General features: G+C 36.7%; 1 protein-coding gene and 1 pseudogene across 1 annotated transcript in view; both read right to left on the minus strand.

Annotated features, from left to right (window-relative positions):
• Nucleotides 1-24,533, minus strand: part of XPR1 (xenotropic and polytropic retrovirus receptor 1) — a 215,277-nt gene that overhangs the window by 114,514 nt on the left and 76,230 nt on the right. The window lies entirely within an intron of this gene.
• On the minus strand, nt 2,369-5,478 carry LOC115504781 (annotated as a pseudogene).

Genomic DNA, 24,533 nt, shown 5'->3' on the forward strand with positions numbered 1-24,533 from the left:
CAACTGATGGAGTATAATTCCAATCTAAATGTTATTTGATATTTTCATTTAAAGAATTAAAAGGAAAGTGAAACAACAATGATGTATGTCATAACCTCATTCGTTCATCAATGATATCAGCAACTTCTTTGCTGAATTAGATAATACATGCATACCTTGGAGATATTGATGGTTTGGATCCAGACCACTGCAATAAAACAAATACTGCAAAAAAGTGAGTCAAATGAATGTTTTGCTTTCCCAGTGCATATAAAAGTTATGTTTAGGGGTGCCTGGGTGGCTCAGTCAAATAAGTGTCTGACTTCTGCTCAGGTCATAATCTTTCTGCTCATGAGTTCAAGTTCAGATGTCTGCACAGAGCCTAGAGCCTGCTTTGGATTCTGTGTCTCCCTCTCTGCCCCTCCCCCACTCTCGCAAGTGCGCTTTCTCTAAAATAAACATTAAAAAATTTAAAAAGTTATGTTTATACTACACTGTAGTCCACTAAATGTGCAATAGCATAATGTCTTTAAAAAACCCAATATACATACATCTTAGTTAAAAAATACTTTATGGGGCACCTAGGTGGCTCAATTAGTTAAGCGTCTGACTCTCGATTTTGGCTCAGGTCATGATCTCATGGTTGTTGAGATCGAGCCATGCGTTGGGCTCTGAGCTGAGCATGGAGCCTGCTTGAGATTTTCATTCTCCTTCTCTCTCTCTCCCCATCCCGCCCCTGCTCACGCTCCTTCTGTCTCTCTTAAAATAAATAAACATTTTTTAAAGTACTTTATATGGTGGGGAACCTGGGTGGCTTAGTCAGTTAAGCGTCCAACTTTGGCTCAGCTCAGAGCCTAGAGCCTGGAGCCTGCTTCGGATTCTGTGACTCTCTCTCTCTCTCTCTCTCTGCCCTTCCCCCACTTGTGTGCTCTCTCTCTCAAAGATAAATTAATTAATTAAAAAATATATGCTAAAAAATGTTAAACATAAGTTGAGCTTTCAGCAAATGGTATCTTTTTGCCAATAGAGGATCTTGCCTCAGTGTTGACGGTTGCTGACTGATCAGGATGGTAGTTGCTGAAGGTTGGGATGTTCAGGCAAATTTTTTTTTAGGCCAATTAAACTAATTTTATTCAGAGTAAGTTTATATATTCAATTACAATATTAACACTCTCTAGAGAGATTTTCTAGAGACAATAAATGTAAAATTTAAGAGGTAGAAATCTATTTAGTCTTTTATAGACCACATATTACAGAACTTGCAAATGAAAATTTACACATATAGAAATGATGACAATACTTAAAGGGTGAGGATTTCCATACTGAAACCCGTAAGATGTCATATTTTAAACACACATGTTTCAAAAAGGGAGAAACTTTTTTTTTTTTTCTGGTGCAAAAAAGGTGATTTTATTAAAGCATGGGGACAGGACCCATTAGGCAGAGGCTGGTAATAAATTTGGGAGCTGGGGAAGGTAAAATCAAAAAAGGGAGAAACTTTTAATAATTTAGCACAAAATCAAATTACATAGGTGGTACATCCCAGAAAAGACTACTTTAAACATGGATACCTGGATCAAAATTTGTTTGGTAGCTTTTAATCAAAAATGAAACATGCTTTTATGTAAAATATAAAGTACTTTTAAATGTTTCTAGAAAAGTCTCTTTGTTACAGTTAAAGTACTAACTTCATCATCTGTGCTCAGCCTCACCTATACACACACAACATGAAATCAGGTGCCAACAAAATCCTGAAGGCAGGTTCTCTTAGTTGATGGACACTTAGGTTGGAAACAAGAGCCCTTCGTTGGCAAGCATTAAGAAGAAATAGTGTCAAAACCTGGCTAATCACTTATGAAAACTAAATACTGACATCCCTTTATTTCCTTTATCTTCCATATGCTTTAAATTCTTATGACTGACTGTTTCGAGTGAGGTTTCATGGTGAGATTTCTCATGTCTACTGAGAGAGCCCTGGGTTGTGTTGTACTTGCTGTGGTGAACCCATGAACATCTCTGTTTGACTTTCTCTGAGCTGTTTGCGAATTTTCTGTTAAGGGGTTTGGGAAGAGTGTGTCTGTGTTCAGTCTTCTAAGATTGCATCTAGCAGCCCCTGTTTTTTGCACTGGGGTAACTGCTATTTGAATTTTTTAACTGCAGCATTTGTACTGTTGCTCTAATAAAGTTTAGTTTGTTTTAACAGCCATGAACAGGGATGGCTATTGTGAACTGTTCTATAACCATTGTAAACAGTTTTATAGGAGATTTAAAGTTTTTTTTTTAAATGCTTATTTATTTTGAGAGAGAGAGAGAGAGAGCACGCACACATGATCAGGGGGAGGGGCAGGGGCAGAGAGGGAGAGAGAGAATCCCAAGTAGGCTCCCTGCTGTCCGTGCAGAGCCCACCATGGGGCTCAATACCATAAACCACGAGATCATGACCTGAGCTGAAATCAAGACATCATCATTATCCTGTGTTCAACCTCACCCATACACACACAATGTGAAATCAGATGCCAACAAAATTCTCTTCATCTTTTGACAAAATAACCTCTGCTTCACAATATCAAGACTTTAATTATCCAGTCATCTCTGCAGCCCATGGAGGGTCTTTTAACTATACATTCATAATCACACACACATGCCAAACCAAACCTTCAGTGTTCTGCCACAAGAGCGACACCTTACAAAGGAACCTCTTTTAACCAATATTTTCTTGTCCAATCTCAAATTCATTCTGCACAGAGCAACAGAAACTATTTAAACGCCAAAAAGAGTAAGAGGAAGAACTGGAGGGAAAGGCACATGTGCCATTTGCAAACCCTTAAGCTTTGTGAAGAGTGATCCAAGAATCATCTCTTCTTTCTAATCCAAAAGTCTCCATGCTCGTTCAATATCAGAAGTCCTGGAAAAAGCACAGAAGTGCTTCTTATATTCTAGTGTCTCACTAAGAGAAAACAGCTGGCCAACACATCAGGCCATGTAGTGGTCCTGATTAGAATTGTCTTTGTCTCTCTCCATACAGCCTCTGTAAGAGATTCAATTCTTTTTCCTATCTCCAGGTTTTACTGGAAATTTCAGCTGATTATACAATTCAGAACCCAGGAGATTAGGACTAAGAGTCTTTCTTGAGGTGCCTGGTTGGCTCAGTCAGTTGAGCATCTGACTTCAGCTCAAGTCATGATCTTGCAGTTCGCGGGTTCAAGCTCCGTGTCAGGCTCTGTGTGGACAGCTCAGAGCCTGGAGCCTGCTTTGGATTCTGTGTCTCCTTCTCTCTCTGCCCCCCCCCCCCCGCACTTGTGCTCTGTCTCTCTCTCTCTCTCTGTCTCTCAAATATAAATAAACATTAAAAAAATGTTTTAAAAAAGTCTTTCTCATCTTCATTATTCTGACAATAGCAGCATCACCCTGATACTGTCTGTCCTGAAACACTCTCTCAAGTGGTGCTGACTTGTCCTTCAATGGTCTCCTTCATCTGGATCTGGTTGATCTTTATTAGAAAAACCCTGAACTCCCCAGTGAACATGAATGCATCCCCATCTTTCACCTCCTTCCTTTTGGGACTTTTAACCAGAACTTGTGCTTTGCCACAGGCCAAGGACTCTAAAGCTCTTCTCAGTTCACTGTCTTCTAACCCTGTGGACATTTTTTTATTTCTTCAAGGGTGAATGGATCCCCTTCATGGAACATGAGAACCACCAGCATGTGGAAGAGGGACACATGGAACTCCTTTCCTTCCTTAAACTCTGCTTTTAAAACAGCATGACCTGGGGTGTCTAGGTGGCTCAGCTGGTTATGCGTCCAACCCCACATTGGGTTCTGTGCTGACAATGGGGAGCCTGCTCGGGATTCTCTTTCTGCTCCTCCTCCACTCATGTTTTCTCTCTCAAAATAAATAAACTTTAAAAAAAAAAGCGCCCCAATTTAGTTTGTCACTTAAGTTTTCAACCATTGTGCTTTCCGAGATAAAATGTCTTAAATATTTCCTGAAGTTTAACCATTTCTGGAGTTAAATGCACTTCCATAGATGAGTGTATTGCCCAGGATCCTATCACAAGTACATTCACTGTTAGACCTATAGAGCATGGGTCATTTTTATTGTGCACATACTGCTTGAAATGAACCATGAGGTCCTTGGAGACCTCCATGTCCTTGAATATGCCTTCTAGCTTGCTGGTGAAAGCAGCATCATGCTCATGCTTTAGTTTTGACAACATAGATTTTTCAGCATCTACTGAGGCACTCTTCCCCACAAGGAGTCTTTTTTGCTGAATCTTTTTCATAAAATGCTTCAACGCATTTGAATGAACCTGAATATTATCATGACCTTGTTAAGAATCCTCTCCAGCTCTTCATCTATTGCTTCTTTAACACTCACTCTTAATTTTGAACCAACAAGATTTGCTATCAATTCTGCAGGCTTATTTGGCCTCTTATTGATAAATGTTTCAAAGGAGTCCTTCATCAAGTTGAAGAACTTCTCATTTCTCTGAAAACACACTTCTACCACATTGCCCATCAGATCCTTAAAATCCATCAGTTCCTGTCTATGTCTAGGTCTATGTCTTTTTCGGGACTGATGACAACTGTTGTCCCAAAAGTCTGGATGTACTTGCTCCAGTGCGGCGGCAGGATTTGCTGCCCGCCCTTCATGTGGCTGAACAGCTGGTACATCTGAATGAGGTCAGGCACTCTGTTCTCATCAAGCAGGTGGTCAAGTCCTTTCTGCAGAATTGCTGTTAAATGTACTCCTAATAGCGGTTTCTCCACATAAGCAATCAGTGGTTTCTGTGTGCTGTGGTCTAAATACATGATTACTTGGTCTCCTTCTTCCTCTAAACACTTACTGACATGGTTAAGATATTCTGGAACCTCTCTTTCTTGCATTAATCTGTGGCTTTCTGCATCATATAAACAGTTAGTTTCTGCCAAGCCAAAAATTTCAAATGGATCTTAATATACCTGAAGGTCAGAGAGCATACTCAGCTGAGTTCTCAGTAAATTTCAATCCACTGCTTCAATGTTCCTTTCTCATTAAATTAATAGCAAATTTCCATCAATACTTTTACTCAGATGCATTTTTATCACTAATGATCTGCTTTCTAAAAAGTTCCAACCCCATATTCCAGACAGAAGGAAGTGGGGAACTCAGAAATACAAAAATGCAATCCAAAAACAGGAAAATACTTCTGATAATGATCATTTGTCTGCAATGATCTTGCCAGCACACGTTAATCTTCTTTAAAAATAAAACACTATCTAGGCTTCTCTAAACTGAAGGATCTGTGCTTGGACATGATCTTCACAGACCTGGTGCAGCTGTTTGTAGAGTGTTGAAGAAACTTTCTGAGAACAGGTATTTTCAACATCCTGGTAGAGCTCTTCCAGGTTGCATCTGATGGAGGTATCACACTGTATGGCTTTCACTACCTCATGATGCTTCTGCCAGGTATTCTGAGCGCAGCTATCAGGCAATTTAGGTCTGTCTCAGAAATTTTTGATCACTAGTTTCTTGGAGGGGCCACCACCCCTAGGTTGGAGGTGATGGCCATGGCGAGGAATGCAGGCTTGGTGAGGCTGTTGGTGTGCCCAATGAGTGCCAAGAGGTTGCCCTCTCTGGGGGTATCATTGGCCAGGAATGCAGCCAGGAAGCAGTGGCTTCCACCACACCCTGCTGGCTGCCCAACCACCACCTCCAAGCCAGCTCAGACAATTCTTTTTTTTTTAATGTTTATTTTTGAGAGACAGAGCGTGAGTGGGGGAGGGACAGAGAGAGAGAGGGAGACACAGAATCAGAAGCAGGCTCCAGGCTCTGAGTTGTCAGCACAGAACCTGACACAGGGCTCAAACCCACCAACCCTGAGATCATGACCTGAGGCAAAGTCCAATGCTTAACCGACTGAGCCACCCAGGCTCAGACAATCCTTAAAATAAGAAGACAACAATGAAGTTTGCTGCATTAATTGACCCTTCCTTTAACAAATGATTCTTCTGTAGCATATGATGCATTTTACCCACAGGAGGACTTTCAAAATTGGAGTCAATCTTCCCAAACCTTGCCACTGTTTTTTATCAACTATGCTTATGTAATATTCTAAACCCCCCCCCCTTTTTTTTGTCATTTCAACAAAATTCATAGCATCTTCACCAGGAGTAGATTCCATCTCAAGAAACCACTGTCTTTGCTCATCCATGAGAAGTAACTCTTCATCCATTAAAGTTTTATCATGAAATTGCAGTAATTCAAACATAATAATGAAAAAGTTCAAAATATCACAAAAAATATCAAGATGCGACACAGAGACATGAAGTGAGCAAATGCTACTGGAAAAAAATAGTGCCAATAAAATTACTGGATTCAGGGTCACCACAAAGCTTCAATTTGTAAAAAACACAGTATCTGTGAAGCTCAATAAAATGAAGTGCAATAAAACGAGGTATGCCTGTAGTTTACAATATTTCATCAACTTCTGAGTTACTAACAATAACAAGCAACAGACCCAACAAACTTTTAAGTTTAATCTGCTTTATTGGTATTTTTCTATCACTTTGTTACATCTCGACAACCATCAAAACAATGAATCAGTATTTTTCATAAATAAATCAAAAAAATAAAATAATACCAATTTCTGTGGTATAAATACTATCATGCAGATTTCAAGGTACCAATGTAAATGCAATGAACACAGAGTTGGGAAGAGGTATGCAACAGCACATCATTATATGGTATTTCACCATACAGACATAATAGACATATTGTACGATGTAGCCAAATAATTAGGACGTGACCGGTTCAGCATTATTTTTGCTTTTAACATAATTTAAAGTTTGTATCATTTAATTTTTAATGATGGCTGTGTTTAACAATCAGCTCATAAGATCTCTAAAGTTTTAACAACTGGCTCTTATGAAGGGGTGCAAGCCAGTTCCAGTACACTACTGGCTGGATCTCATGTAAATGCTTCACAAACAAGGGAACTAAAACTTAGCAGTGATTTGTTTAGGATCACATAGTAGGTAAACAGTAACTCTCCGATTCAAGGTGATATATGACTGACTCTAAATTTGTGCTGTATCATACTAGGTTATCAAAGATATAATTTATACCAAACCTCATTAAAATTCATATAAGGATGTTTTTCTTTGCAAATGTTTAAGCGGAAACCTGTTTCTGTTGTGCTTTTGATTTCAAAGAACAGACACTCTAATCACTTTACATAAGGGAGAGTTTGCTGCATGGACACAGGGTTTTGGTCAAAAAGCCAGGGACCCACCCACAGAAATCTTAACAGAGATGTACTCCTTGGGAAGTAGAAAGCCACAGCAACCGTGGGATTGGCCACTCTTATCTCTTAATGGCTATAAAATCTCTATTTTTCCGTGTACATGTGTTTACTCCATACACACATTATCTCATTGTTTCTGCCCTGCAGATTTCAAAGTCAGAATAATATTTCTGTAATGTCTCATATTTAATTAGCAATAAAGCCTTCCCTATTAACTTATTAAAAAAAACTTCACTATCCAAATTTAAGATAACTTATTCATTATCTACTGAATGACAGTAAGTGCTAAAGAAACAATAAATAATCCCTATACTTAAGAACCCTAAAATTCTAACAATGAAGACAAACTTCATTATTAAATAATGGGTTGATCTGTATGGGCTAAAAAGTAAAAAGAAACAATCCACTACCAAATGAATGGATAAGAGCTTTCAACAATAGCTCTTACTTTCTTTTTATGGGATAATTTTTAACATTTTCTGAAAACCAGTGCTTATCCTGATAGCCAGTGAAGATAAAAGTTGTTCATAGGCAGCTACAATAATCCACTGAGGCAAAAATGTTACAATTACTAGTATTCTTAAAAAAAAAAAAAAAAGTATACCAATTTCTAAGTTTTGGATTCAGGCAATGTAATTATATAATATTTAGATTCCTTGATCAGATCTATCTACTAACTAGGTTGTAAGTGAAGACAGAGTTGTTGCAAATATTAAATAAGCATGTACTGATTATTCATAATTAAGAACAAAGGGTCACTTGTCATAAAAATAATACAATTAGATTTCAATTTAAGTGAACTATAAAAATCATGAAGCTGATTTCAATCATGCTACATAAAATAAATGTAATTTAAAGTCAGTTCGAAAGATGGGCATGTTATATACAAGGCAACAAATTTTTAAAAAATTTTTTTAATGTTTATTTATTTTTGAGAGAGAAACACAGAGTGTGAGCAGGGGAGGGGTAGAGAGAGAGGGTGACACAGAATCTGAAGCAGGCTGCAGGCTCTGAGCTGTCAGCACAGAGCCTGATGTGGCACTCGAACTCACAAACCATGAGATCATGACCTGAGTCGAAGTCGAACACTCAACCAACTAAGCCACCCAGGCTCCCCATAAGGCAACAAATTTTTAAGTAATTCCTGTACTCATGTCCCTCACCACCCCTCCCAAAAAAATTCCCCTTTCAGGGGTTAATGAAGCTTACCCAAAGAAATGTATTAAAGAATAGCTCGGTTCTAGCAAGATCTAGTTTTTGTTTGTTTAGAGGGGAAGAAAATCGTTTTTTAAGTGTCCTATTAAAAAAAACAAGCAATCAAGGTTTTGGTTTTGAGTAAGATGTAAGCATATGCCATCTGTCTCTCCCACTGAATTCATCTGTAAAACCTACCCAGAACGCATGCAGCAGTTATTTGAAGGCTCTGAAAAGTAAATAGGATCAGACAGTTTGCCGGAAAAAAACAGAATTTGAAGCAGCAGCAAAGCAGCCATCAGTTTGGCAATTTTTTCCTTATTGATAACCATTGGCCTAGACTCAATGACACCCCCAAACCCAAAAGTGGCCATCAGCGCAGACAGACTGAGCTCCAAACAGCCTGTAAATCCGACTTGAGGAAAAGAAAAGGGATCTCTTAACACTCAGTGGAGAGAATCTCTCTTTTTTTTCTTTTATCCATTTTCTTACACCCTAGACCCTAAGAAATTCTGTGGTAGTGGTGGCAATGACAATGGTAAGAACAGGGACTTGCAGAGGCTAAAACACTAAGGTAGGGAAGGATTTCAGCTCAGGTCATGATCTCACAGTTCATGAGATCAAGCTCCATGCTGACAGCACAGAGCCTTCTTGGGATTCTCTCTCTGTCCCTCCCCACACTCGAGCTCATTCTCTCACTCTCCCAAAATAAATAAATAAACAACAACAAAACCCAAAAGGAAACAATCAAGTATAAATATAACAAAATATACATAGATCTGTAGCTTTAAAACTATAAACCATTGATGAAATATATAAAAAAAGACCTAAATAGAGAGACTTACCACAGGTCATAGATCGGAACACTAAACAGTAAAGGGGTCAACTTTCCCTAAATTGATCCATAGACTTAACATACTTCCAAATCAATATGCCAGGGGGATTTTTTTGTACATATAGATAAACTGAGTCTAAACTTTATATGGAAAAGCAAAAGAACTAGAAAAACCATTAAATTTCTGAAGAAGAACAATAAAGTCAGAGAAAGCACAGTATCTGATTGTAAGACATTGTCCATAGTACGGTATTGGTAAAAGGACAAACAGCAACATAACGCAATAAAACAGGACAGAGTCCAGAAATAGACCCTCAAAAATATGGCCCATTGATTCTTGACAAAGGTGCAAAGACAATTCAAAAAGAGAAAGTAGAGTCTTCCAGCAAATTACATTAGAACAAGTGAACATCCATATGTAAGAAAATGAACTGGTCTAAAGCTCACACCTTCTATAAAAATTAACTCAAATGAGATGACAGAACTAAATGTAAAACTGCAAAACTTTTAGAAGAAAATAAAGGAGAAAATCTTTGTGACCAGAAGTTAGGCACAGAGTTCCCAGAGATGACACCAAAGTGAAAAAACTGAAAAATTAGAATTCACCAAAATTAAAAACTTTTGCTATGCAAAAGAACACTGTTAAAAGAATGACAAGACAAGCTACAGACTGAGAGAAGTATCTGCAGTGCACATAATCAACAAAGGACTTATATTCAGAATACATAAGGAACTTTCAGCACTCAACAGGAAGGATACAGACAGCACAAATAAAAAATGGACAGAAGACTAGGAAACAGAGATGGCAAATGAAAAGATGCTCAATACCATTAGCCACGAGAGAAATGCAAAATAAAAACCACAGTGATGAAAATGTTCTGAACTTAAGATTGTGGTGATGCTTGGGGCGCCTGGGTGGCGCAGTCGGTTAAGCGTCCGACTTCAGCCAGGTCACGATCTCGCGGTCCGTGAGTTCGAGCCCCGCGTCAGGCTCCGGGCTGATGGCTCGGAGCCTGGATCCTGTTTCCGATTCTGTGTCTCCCTCTCTCTCTGCCCCTCCCCCGTTCATGCTCTGTCTCTCTCTGTCCCAAAAATAAATAAACATTGAAAAAAAAAAATTTAAAAAAAAAAAAAAAAAAAAAAAAAAAAGATTGTGGTGATGTTTGCACAACTCTGAATACCTAAAAACATCAAAATTGTTCACTTTGCGTAATTTTGTGTTCTGTAAATTATAATGAAGACTCTAAAAAAGAACTACAACGAGATACCATTTATTTATACACATATTAGAATGGCTAAAATAAAAAAAATACCATATCAAGTGTTGGTGAGGATGCAGAACAAACAGAACTCCTATGTTGCCAATGGAAATACAAAAGAGCCGCTCTGGAAAACAGTTGGGCAGTTTCTTACAAAGCTAAACCAGACTTAACAAATGACCCAGCAATCCCACTCCTGAGTATCTAGAGAAATAAAAAACTTATATTCACTCAAAAACCTATAATAAAAGGAATGAGTTATTGTTAAAGTAACAACTTGCATGAATCTCACAGGACTTACACTGTATGAAGGAAGCCAGTATCAAAAAGTTACATACATATTATTCTATTTATGTAGAATAAACTATACAGATGGGAAAAAGACAAAAAAACAAAACTATAGAGATGGGAAACAGGGGTTATGTGTAGGAAGAGAGTGGGACTGCAAAGAGACACCTCAAGGATTCTGGGGTGACAGAACTACACTGTACCCTGATTGTGGTGGTGACTACACAGATTGATACATTCATAGAACTATACACCCCCAAAAAGTAAACCTTACTGTATGTTTTAATGTTTACTTATTTTTGAAAGAGGGAAGGAGAGCACAAACAGGGAGGGGAAGGGACAGAGAGAGAGGGAGACACAGAATCTGAAGCAGGCTCCAGGCTCCCAGCTGTCATCACAGAGCCTGAGGTAGGGCTTGAACCCACGAACTAGGAGATCATGACCTGAGCCGAAGTCGGATGCTTAACTGACTGAGCCACCCAGGTGCCCCATCCTTACTGTATGTTAACTTAAAAAATAAAATTTAAAATGTCAACAATCAAATAACAGTATCAATTTATATTATCATGATTGCAAGAGGCCATTTCCCAGCAAGGAGAGACATGAAACAAAAAGGAAGAATATAATTTTTAACAAATCATTTGTTTCATAAAATGCCATTTTAGGTTATAAGCTGAATTTCCTCCAGTCTTACCAGCCTGTAAGTGTATTAGTGATAACACCCATGTTTACAACCGGTTGTCCTTACTTGCATAACATCTCCTATCTCCTTTCGGTCTCCACTCCCCCTGGACCCCAGTTATTTGTGAGAGGTTTTCTTAACATCCTGTTCTTATTTCGTTAATGTCTGATTCTTAGAGTCACTTAAGGGAAGTACTTCACTATTGCTAATGCTGACTTTCCAAATCTGAAAATTCTTAAAATAAAAATATGTTTCTTTAGTCCTCAATACATAAGAGACACGCTAGGTTCTTGCAGAGGTGAGGAGAATGCCCTGTCACTATATAGTTACTTCAGGTTCCTTGAATGTGCCATGCTCTCAACTCTAGATCCTGATAAAGGTTCTTCCCTCGACTTGAAAAACTTCCCCACCTTTATCCTAGCTAATTTATCCTCCAAATGTTAGCGTTAAAACTTTAATACCTTAGACAACATTCTCTGATCCTCTCAGATTTTGTTAAATTCCCTTGTCATATTAGTCTATAGCACTCTGTATTTCTTCTTCACAATGCTTACATACTTTTAATTACTTATTCAAACTCACTGTTGAGTTATAGACTCTATGAGGATAGGGCAAGTATCTATTTTGTTCATTGCTATGTCTAGTATATGGTAGGCACACATGACTGACTGGTTCCTGTATATCTTGAGAGGTAATGATCTATCCCTGGAAGTGTGAAGACTGCATGACCATCTCAGTCATAATGCAAAAGGGATTCATGCAAGGGATGGGAGGTGAAACTAGAAGACCTTCAAAATCCTCTGAAACATCTTACAACAGTGTGAATTACAAAATTTCACCTAATAAGAATACAATGGAACATACACTAAAACTATTCTGAACCCCAGGGGCGCCTGGGTGGCTCAGTCAGTTGAGCATCCAGTTCTTGATTTTGGTTCAAATCATGATCCCAGGGTCGTGGGATCAAGCCTCGCATTAGGCTCTATGCTGAGCCTACTTAGGATTCTTTCTCTCCTGCCCCTCTCCCTAACTTGGGCTCTCTCTCCCTAAAATTAAAAAAAAAAAAAAAAATTAAAATTAAAATTAAACTATTCTGACCATAATTTATTCTTTACTACCTTATTTATAAATCAATTTTTAAAACTGCAATGCCTCAGAGTTATTAACAGTTAAGATAACTAATATAAATTAATGTAATTAATATCATTATATTGTAGATGAATGTTATCATTAAGAGGGAGTTCAAGTGAAGAGAATGTCAGCTGACCAGCTCTCACCACTTGATCAGTCAATAAAATATTTAATAACTATAGATAAATCAAAGACTTCAAGCTTTGGTTAGACATAGTATTAGCACTAAATATACCTAAAAGATGTTTGAAATAAAAATTCTGAACAATATTTAAAAATTTAAAGGCCCAAGCTCAATCTTGTCTACCCAACTGAATTAACAGATGCTGCCTGTTTTTGTTTGCAATACATACCATTTCAAAAAATTAATTATTTAGCTAATATTTTCTTTCTTATGAAATCTGGTGTTAATTGGAAATCAATTTTTCTTAAGTTTAAACAAGTTAAATGTCTAGAGAGCCACAATGTAATACCCAAATCTGTTTCAAATTATTTAAAAAGACACTATTTGATCACTTTTCAAATAGACTTGGACTATTAAATACAGAACAGATACATTCTGTCTGACAATATGTATTTCTGAATTCAAGTGGGTTTTTGCAATTCAACAGACATTATTCAATAAAGTCACACTAAAAACATATTGAGATCAAATCTCCCTTATGAGTAATCAAGGGACCTAAATTGCATCTCTGTCATTCCTCACTGGCTCATTACCAACAAGGATCTCAAGATCCTTAACTAGTAACATCTACAAAAACCAAATAAATAAAAGTTACAAGTTTCCAGTAAAGGTCACATTCTAAGGTTTACCTTCTTTGTGCTTCAACTTCCCTTCTAACAGAGAGGGGCACTGCTGATTAAATAATTTTTTGTTTATTTATTTATTTATTTTGAGAGAGCAAGAACAGGGGAGGGTGGAGAAGGAGAGGGAGAGAGAATCCCAAGCAGGCTCTGCACTGTTAGTACAGAGCCCAAAGCAGGAGTCAAAATCGTGAACCATAAGATCATGACCTGAACTGACATTAAGAGTTGATGCTTAACCCATTGAGCCACTCAGGCACCCCTGATTAAATGCTTCTTTTTGCAATTCACCAATGACATCCTTATTGTTGCTAAGACAGACCCTTTTCAGTCCATATCTTCTAAGAATCCTCTGCTGCATTTCACAATTCTGACCATTCATATTTCTTGACACCATATCTCTCATCTTGGTTTCCAAAATACTAATCTTCAGGGTTGGTTCTTCCTACTAAAATCTACCACCTATATGAGGAAAACATCAAAATCTTTATCTCTGGCCTATATTGAGATCTAGACTTATACACCATGCTGAACATCTGCCCATTACCTGTCCCCAAAGACCTTGGATTTAATTTACCCGAAACTGAATTTGGCAACTTGGAAGTGTACTGGAATCAAGATTACCCAACTTGAAGTCCTGGCCCCACCACTTTCTTATTAAATGTCTGACCATGGAAAAAATACTCCAAATCTTTCTTTGACTGTTTCTCTCATCCATAAAATAGGAGTAATTATAACTAACCTACACCTATAGGTTACATTTTATAATGGTGAATAAAATCAAGGCCTGAAATGGTCAATCCTTATCTCACCGTGGAGATTTATTTTATGTTGAAATATGACCTGTATGGCAATGGATTTGCAAAACCAAAAAATTACAGCACTTCTAAGAATCAAAGATGTACTTTTCACACCACCACATTTTAGCGACATTTCTGTTACCAGTGAATTCTGTTATCAGTGAAGTATACATCTTATCATTTTTTTGAAAAGTTGATATTAAATTGATAATAACTAAGGAATATTAAAGTAGATACTGCCTCTCAACAGAATGATTATTTCATTCACTATTTAGTCTTTATTTGGGGTTTAGCAAATCAAGTGGTATTCAGTTTAGATAAGTACTGTTTATTTGTCTCGTTATCATAATACTTCAACTAGCAGCAGCAGCATGTGTAAAAGAAACCACATTTATTTAAGCTCTTTAAAGTGAATCTGTGATTTAATTATAAGCTTCTTACTCAAAATTTTGCCAATCCCAGTCCCTAGCACCCACAAACGCTTACTTTCCCCTTCAAAGTATGCTGCATTATGGTTTTTGCAAGTCCCAGGTACTTTCACCTTGGTAAGCCACTACCTCTAGTTTTAAAAATATTGAAAATTACATTTTATATCTGCATTAGTATAAAGATGAATATAATCCGGGTTGGGTTCATTATTACATATTCATTATTCCTATATTCATTCTTCTTTTGATTTTAAAATAAATTAAAATTGAAACTTTTCTGCAGGCTCCTAAGAGAAGTGTGGGCCCTAGGTACTGTGCTCACAGTGCCTAGAGGATAAATTAGCCCTGCTTCAAGATCCTGCTAAAATGCCCACTCTCCTAGATATTCACTCATCTCTTCCCAAACTTCCTCAAGGCCAAATGTCACCTTCTTACTCTCACAGCACTTGGTTCTCTTTTTCCTTGTAACATTTATCTCACTGAATTAATTAAGAATCTTCTTCCTCCTCCTATGGATCATGGCTTATTTTTTTGACCACCTCTCACCTCCAGGATTTGGCACATGATCCTGGTTTTTTATTAAACTATGTGTTAATGTATTCAGGAGAGAACCCACTTTTCTTCTTTCCATCTTTGTTTGTAGAAGGAAGAGTAAAATCAGAACTGTGAGAACAGAAAAGACTGATGAATACAAACAGTCACACACAATATCCAGATAGAAAGAGGTTTTTAACCACGTGATATAAGATCATGAAATAGCCAAATGTCTCAAGGCAAGCTAACTACTACTCCTAGTTGATAAAGTATCAGGATGATCTTATGAGAAGTTGTTAATTCAGTGTAATATAGAAAACTGAAGATGACATTAGATGGCCAAGGCTTAATGAATATAGAACAAAGAAGAGATTCCAGAGGAATTGAAGACAGGTAAGAGGAAAAAAGGAGGAGATCATTTTACTTAACATCTTTCTGAAAAGGACTATATTATATCATTTAATCTCTAAGCAGATGGGAGGAGTAGGTTCTTAAGAGGCAGGGGCTCTTAAAAAGGAATAAAATGAAAGTAGTCCCAGCCTACTACAAGGAAGTAAAAGCAGTTCCTTTTGTGAACTCATACTAGAGAAGACAACTATCACATATAGGTTGACTGAAAGAATTTGGTGCCTTTTGTGGCAAATTGGCCCTAGTACAATAGTTAGAGTATTTACTCTCTGGTTACTCACAGAATTAATAAAGCAATGGTTTTAGAGCTAAAAATATGTGCACATGCTAAACTTCAATTGTTTTAACTTGTGAAGTTTTTGTTATGTAGTATTGCCAACAGTTACTCTATGACTTTACTATAATTTTGGAATTATATAATATAAATAGCTTCAATAACTTATGAATGCTTTAGGCTCTTACAGAACCTGACTCCCTAAAATCTCCTGTCAAATATAAAGCAGAAACAAAAAAGGGGGAGATACATATAAATTGCACGGTCTTTTTTTTTTTTTTTTTTTTTTTTTTTGGGACAGAGAGAGACAGAGCATGAACGGGGGAGGGGCAGAGAGAGAGGGAGACACAGAATCGGAAACAGGCTCCAGGCTCTGAGCCATCAGCCCAGAGCCTGACGCGGGGCTCGAACTCACGGACCGCGAGATCGTGACCTGGCTGAAGTCGGACGCTTAACTGACTGCGCCACCCAGGCGCCCCAAAATTGCATGGTCTTTAAGAAGATACAAAAAACTAAAATTTTTCAGTGACAAAGCTATAGAGCTTACCAGTAACTCTATCATTCCAAAACTGTGGGAAAAACCCTAAAAAATAGAGGACATCTGCTGCATTAAAATATAAAATTAAAGAGAATGTTCTCCATCTACCCAACACAAGTATTTTGTAATTTTAAATACAAAGAGTGATGATAAATCAAAATGTAGAGGTCTTGGGGGATATTTGATAATTCCACTGACCTGTGTAAACACACCACCTGTCCAAAACACACTAGTCTATAAATAATCATAGCTCTTAGCATCCCCAAAATGGAAACATCATTTCAGGAGGAGAGCAAAGCAAGAGAAACAACTGTGTCAGGTTGAAAAACAGTCTGAACTCTATTTTGGGACCACTGTTCTGATGGTCAAACATTTTACTTTCTTAGGTAGTATTTTTCAAAAGAACAGTCAAATCACAGGTTAATAATCACAAATTAACTTATCAGTTAAAAACAAAATAAAATTACACTTTTGTTCAACTAAGTTACATTACACATCAGATCATTTTATTCCATAGGCCAATTTGTCAACTAATTTCTTTTTAAAGATTTTTTTTTAATGTTTTATTTATTTTTTAGAGAGAGGGAGAGCATGAGTGGGGGAAGGGCAGAGAGAGAGAGGGAGACACAGAATCCAAAGCAGGCTCCAGGCTCTGAGCTGTCAGCACAGAGCCCAATACAGGGTTTGAACCCACGAATTGCAAGATCATGACCTGAGCCAAAGTCAGACACTTAATCGACTGAGCCACCCAGGCGCCTGTCAACTAATTTCTAGTTTCATTTAGTCCATTCTGAAAATGAGAGTTCTAAATAAAATTAAAATGTATAACTGAATATATAAAATAAAGTAACAATTTAATTTAAGTCTAACTCTCTCCTTCAAACATTTGTTTAAATGCTCATTGTATATAAAAAAAAATCTAAACCCACTACTGTGTCTTAGGACATATTTTACCTATATTGGGACAATGACTTTCAAACTATGACCCACATAACCAGTGGCAAAATGATACTTTGAGTCCCTGCTGACACCCAAGCTAGGCAGAACTTCTTTCCTCCCCTCTCTCAAAGACCTACTTTGATACTATGTCAAGTGGTATTCCAAACCAATTACTAACAACTAACTAAGTCTACCCTCAGTCTGTCAAATTCAACACTCTGGCTAAATGTCAACAAATGGTATCAAAAAGAAAAAATAGGAAGATAAATTTATCTAAATGCTGAAATCTTATAACCTGGATTTCCTCCACCGTCAGTACAAAATACAGAAATCACCCTGTAAATTCTAATGACATCTAACAACCACATGCTCTGATTTTACTCTCTGATCAATTCTACCTTTTAAACATTCTGATATGGATAGTGTAACTGATTAAGACATTCTAAGGGCATAACTCCTGAATAGAAGAACACATATAGAGTTTTATTTACTGGCTGGTACAAAAAAAGACTATAACATTCTAAGTCTGTGTTTTTTCAAACTTCAGCATGCATCAGAATCCCTTGAAGAGTTTGTTAAGAACACAGATGTCCAGATCCATCCCTTGAATTCAGTAGGTGTGAGGTAAGGTCCAAGCCTAGGTGATACTGATGCTATTGGTTCAAGGGAGTTCATTCTGAAAATCACTGGTCTAATAATGTTAAATTATAATATTCATTTTCATGTTCTACACACAAAATTGTACCTCAAATTGCTCTCTCAATTTATAAATGTTACTTTATGCTAACAGTTTTCAAATTTCTCTTATTGGATGATAGATAATTACCATAACTTATTTCCTCCAGTCTTTTATGTTATACCTCTACCAAAAAAAAAAAAAAAAAAAAAAAAAGAAAAAGTTTTAGGGCGCCTAAATGACTCAATCAGTTGAGTGTCCAATGCTTGATTTTTAGCTTGGGTCATGATCCCAGGGTCATGGGACCGAGCTCCATGCCGGGGTGAATGTAGAGCGTGGAGCCTGCTTGAGATTCTCTCTCTCCCTCTGCTCCTTTCCCCTGCTCACACACACACTCACTCTCTCTCTTTCTCACTCTCTAATAAAAAAGAAAATAAAAGTTTCCACAATGCAAGTTGAAAGTCTTCAGCAGTTCTATCCTATATCATTATATGATTATATTTGTCATTCCTCATCAATGAAATTTATTCTCTAAGACACTATGCTTTGGTTTGGTTTAGATAACTAAGTTTGTTTTCCTCTTAATATTTCTTGAAAGATAATCTAATAAACATTATTATCATATTTAAAAAAGCAGCTCTTCTCCTATCTCCTAGCATTCTCTGCTCTCTTTTCTTCTGTCAGAACCACTTATTTTTCATAAATCACATTTTGGCTCTAATCTCCAAGAAATAAACAAATCAATATTTATGAAATATCAAATTCAAACATTTGATCCACTAGACAGAACCCTAACCTACCTTCCAATCTTATCTTTCAGATTCTCTTATATAATCCCTGTTCTTGCAAGTCTATCTGCTAACTTCCCATTAGATTTCATCCTTCTTCAATGAAAAATTCTATGCTCTCCTCTTTCAATTAATATCACCCTTAAAATCAGTTTAAAACAGGTATTAACACACTTTTCCCTGACTGCATTCAATTCATTATAACAATTTTTAATCTGCTAACATATATTACATCTGAACTGTATTATTTTGTACCTTTCAAAACTGCGTTTTTCATTCACTGTATATTTTAATATTCAAAAAAATGTGAGGTTCTTTAATTTTTTCATATCTCCATTTAAAGAAAGCTATATTCCATATAAGGCAGCATGCAATAAATGCTTACTGAATACCACAACTCTGACAAATAAACAAGTTTAGTAAATATCAGTGTGGAAAAGAATGTTAGTGCTTACCAATATAATTGTAACTCCTCTTCTGCTTGGCACACAAATAAACAATACTTTCCAGTTCCTGTGCAATTAGGTGGGGCCACATAACAGAGTTGTGGCCAACAGAATGCAGATGGGAGTGATAATATTCCACTTCTAGGTCTGGGCAATTAAAATCTCCCACACAATATCCTACACTCCTTCCGTTTCTGTGGTGACCTTAGAGGTCACAGGTTGAACATGACAGAAATACATGATAGAAGAAGCCTGAATCCTTAAATCCCTTTTTAGAAGAAACTTATCTAGGAGAACAGCCTGATCAGGCATATCCACATTGGATTTTGTGTGAATGAGAATTAAACCTTCATTAAATTAAGCCACAGAAACTTGCATTGATCTGTTACAAAACTGGCACTACTAATACTAATATAGCCAATAATGTTCAGAAAATTAAAGAAATTGGGTTTTTTGCAATTTCCCAGAGATTTAACTATACATTGTTCTAAGTGCAGTCTTAGAGTATTAATAGACTTTTTCATTCATCAATCAACATTCCTATACTATATTAAACTATTACAATAGACTATACAGTATAATGAAGTAGATGATACAGTCTGACACCTAAAATGTATTTGAAAATGATTTCTTACGTAGTATTAGAACACTTACATTATTTTATTCATTTGGAAATAGAGTTACACTACACCTGAACTCTTCACAAGGGCTCTTTATTTCTAATATCTATGAAAAGTTTTTCAAATAAAAAGGGAGAAAAACAACTAATATTGTGGCCAGAATAGGTTTCTTCCATTTAGTATGGAACAAGGGTTAATTTTTAAGCCACAATACCTGTGTCATCATAATCCCATCATACTACCCTGATCCAAAATAAAGCAAGAGTCAAAACTTTTTTAATAGTCACCTGAGAACCACTGTTTTGAAAAGTACATTGTGCACACATACATACACACAAACCATTTGCTATAGGCAACAGAAAAAATGAAGCAGGAACAATTTAAACTGTGTATCCTTATTCAAATAATTAAAATCATTTGATTTCTTGGTTTAAAAAAAAAATCTTCCCTCAAAGAGAAAATAATTTTAGGTGTACAAAGCATATGGAGTTAAAAAGTTAAAATACAATTTAAGATTTTAAGTATCAGCAAGGACACCAGTTAAGATTTCCTAACAGAGGATCTCACGTAAAGACCAAATTATTTTGACCAGTGTTACTTTCTATTCAGTGTACCAAGTCTTTAATTTAAAAGAAAAAAAAAAAATGTTTCCCCTAGTCTTCTGACAGCCCTCATTTTATTGGCTTCCTGGCGTTATAACTTCTATCGCCAAGATAAAATGTTGCTAACAAAAATGTGCCTTTCTAAAGGTAAAGAAATCAAGAACAGGTGATCCCCCACTGCTAGAGGAAACTGTAAACCTCTGTGAAATATGTAGACCATGTCTCAAAATGGGCCTCATCCCCCAAAAACTTTTCCCTCCCTAATCTATCACATACTAGTTGTTAGACTTAGTACAGTTAAAGATTTTAATGAAAATCATGACATTAGTGTTGGTGAAGAAATCCAGAATGTACTTAGGAAACTTTTTAAGTCCTACCATCCTTTGGCTAACTACAACGTAAGAAGCAGCTTTCTTATGTTGATACATTCATTTCTGATACAGCATAAGCTGTTCTCTGTAGTCCATATATGAACACTGTGTGTAACTCAAAGAGGAAAAAATGATAACTAAGTCACATTAGTAAAGAATTAAAGAAATCTAAGAAACAATTTCTGGTATGTCACTGATATACATTGCACCATGAGGAAAGTGTTGCAGTCACTGAGCTAGGGGAATAAAAAAGTCTGTCCAATTTTTAGTAAAATTTCAATGTGTCTTAGCAAAATACTTAATATGAAAAAGAGTTAAAACTCTGTAAGAATTACAGAATTACACCGTTTTTTTCCTTCTTACATATAATATCCCTCCTGTTTCAAAAGGGATAATAATTATAAACAAGCATTTGAAAACAAAGGGTAATATTTTTCTTGTTTGTGTTATTTCATATCAATATATTAAGTCTTTTAAAGTGTCTCATATGCTTAGCTAAGGAAATACAATAATCATAAAATTCTTATTTCTGTGTCATAATTTTAGCTTTATTATGTCAAAAGAGGATAAGCCAGATTAAAGCTATTAATAAGGTCTGGAACATATCTGTAAAGAAAAAAAAAATACACAACTCCTGGTGAAATCATGATGTGCTTGTATTATTTTTTTTTCTGCTGTACATTAACAGAAGTATTAAAAGAGAAAATATTTATTAAATGTACTACTTGGAGGATCTTGGGAAGAGGAATTTGCCCAATTCCAGCATGTGTGACGGAAGTACTTGGCTTGGCTTCTGGCCTGGAGAGGCTACTAAAAGTTCAACCTAATTTCTTACAAAAAGTTCCAGCAAAGCAAATTTTTAAAAAGATCTATATGATCAATCACTATTCTTGCTGAACTTACGTAAAGAATTAGGCCAAGTTTGTTAAAACTAGATTTGTTTTACATGCAAATTAATCTTGATTTGGCTATCTCTGGAAATGAGGGTCTTTAGATAGAAAAACTATGTTGCAATAATGCACATTTATGGATGTTAAATTCTAGTTGTCTTTAAATGTTTGCCTAAATTAGACAACTTGAGGTAAACCTCAGAAAAACTGTCACAATAGCATAGGTATGGACAATCTTCTTGCTTGTCATTTTATGGGGATAGTAACAGGACCCCATGGGTATATTATTTCAACAACTGGAAAATGGGATAGATTTCTCCAACAATTATATGCAAAGACTTTTTCACTGTAGACCTCTCAATAGATAAAGACTATAGTACTTTATTATTCACTTGAGGTCGGGTTAATTCATAAATCTCTAAATATGTACATCATATCCTTCCTAAATCTGATCTGACACTTACTAGAAACACACCCTATATAAACCCAAAAGACGTGGTTTATTTAAAGGATTAAAAGTACTTTACAGCAGGGGACTAACTCCAAAATGAAAAGGCCCCTACTGGGTCATATTACTCCCACGGCAATAAAGTTAGAGAGGCACTCTTCATGCACTCCGTATCTAAATAAAACCCGTACCCCCTTTACAGGAAATCAGCGAGCAAACTAATGTGCCTTCTTATTCCTGTGAATCTGTGGAAGACCTCAAACTTCTCTTATGATGGCTGCAAACTTTCTTTTTCATTCTCCTTTCCCAATTTCTACTAACAATTCCTTCCCACAATGAGCCATTCAAAAGGATCATCACAGATATTTGAGTTACAAACCAAAAAGACCAATCTGATTCCTGCTGCCCGTTCCCAGTCCCATCTGAGGATGCTTCAAGCCTGACATCTAAAAATCTCACTGGCAGCACTGGTGGACACTGGGTTTGTAATGTGCTCTAGCAAAAAGCTGTGTATACAAATGCTGTGTATCCAGATTACCACAAAAATACTTCTGGATTTCTGACACGAATACTCAAATTAGCGCTTTAAACAATTGCTCTCTTTCCCTTAGTGATTGGTTATTAATCAATAGGTTTTGCTGTTTTCTCCCATGTCTTTTTGCTTGGTGCTGAGATTCCATCACTACAATGACTTCTTGACGACACAAAATCCTTAACCCACAGAGATACCACCTTACTGTCCACTGTCGGATTCAGCTGCCTCTACTTGTCGTAACTCCTCCATACCTTCCCTGACTGACGAATATTGACCCATATAGGTAGAGACAGCTCTACGCCCCTACTCAGCAGGAAGAAGCTACAAAAGATGACACTTTCTACCTTCAACAACCTTAAAGATTTAAGGGTCAAAATTGTTCAGAGGGGATATGATGAGGAAGCTTGAGGCAGGCTGAGGGGCAAAAGCACAAGCTAGCACTCCACCCCTGCCCCAAGGTGGGATCTGTGTGATATTCCCTGGACACTCCTGGCTACCCAAGAACAAAGGAAAGGGGTTTAGGTGCTTGCCATGGTAATATGGGAAACTAAGGCAAATGAAAAATTAAATTCCCTTACTGCCTATAGCCCATCGACAAGGCCTTGTGACCGATGGACCAGCAGAGTGACCTCCCTCTAGGAGCTCAGCTGCCTCAAGAATGACACTTTGCTAGAGGCAAAAGAGAACCCTGGCTTAACCTTGTCCCACCCTTGAGGATCCTATAAATCTACTTCCTTTATCCCAACTGTCCCAGAATATATGCTGGCAATCATGCTCCAAGCTTATGCTCCCCGCCCCCTTTGCATCTGAAGGGTCTCATGACTGAGGTTTTATTAAACAGCTAGCCCCTCAAGGTCCTGGAAACTTTGCCTCCAAAATTCCTTAGAGACTTACTCTATCCCTGATCCCCTCCCAACCTGAGGGTATATAATGAGTTACCTGTCAGGACCCCAGTGCAGCTCTTCCTGCCCGTGGGTCCTGTCCCCATGCTTTAATAAAATCACCTTTTTGCACCAAAAAAAAAAAAAAAAAAAAAAAAGTAAACAGAATTTACACTACAATGCTGACTGAACAGGTTAATCTTGATTTCTAAATATTTACTTTATGATTTCTGTAGAAAATCATGGGAAAAGTTCATAACTGCTTTACTTGCTATTCCAAAGAAAACAAAAAATGTAAGTAAATTTAATTATCTAAACATATTAAGGAAAGTTTCTACAAGGTAGAGCTAAAACCAAAATAAATTTTTAAAACTCCAGTGAAATCTATGCTTATTTTGATGGCTAATCAACTGATAGCTGTATATATTAAAGTCATTTTGTGTAGATCACAATAAATTTTAATTTTTGTAACAGATTGTATCAAATTTGTGATATACATTATGTATCCGATAAATGAATAAATTGCTAAAGTCAAATTTTCACATTGTTTTTCCAGCTATTAAGGAATTTCCTGAACACCTTAAAAAAGTCATAATTTCTCTGTCTCACAAGACTGCCTACTACACTGATAGATAATGTAATATACTCTACATAAGAAATGTACACATTTTTGTAGTGTGTAAGAATAATGTAAATTGATTCTTTTATTATATTTCATAGCAGAGACTTTTGTGGGAGAAAGCTAGACTGCATTCTCAGGTATACTCACAACTGGGATATATCTCTGAACCCAGTCCTACAATGTATAAAAAAAAGTTCCTCAATTATACCCCTTGCCCAGTTAATTCCTCTACATACCTCAATTCAAAGATCACTTCCTCAAGGAAACCCTCTCAA

The sequence above is a fragment of the Lynx canadensis genome, chromosome F1 (genome assembly GCF_007474595.2).
Source record: "Lynx canadensis isolate LIC74 chromosome F1, mLynCan4.pri.v2, whole genome shotgun sequence".
NCBI lineage: Eukaryota > Metazoa > Chordata > Mammalia > Carnivora > Felidae > Lynx > Lynx canadensis.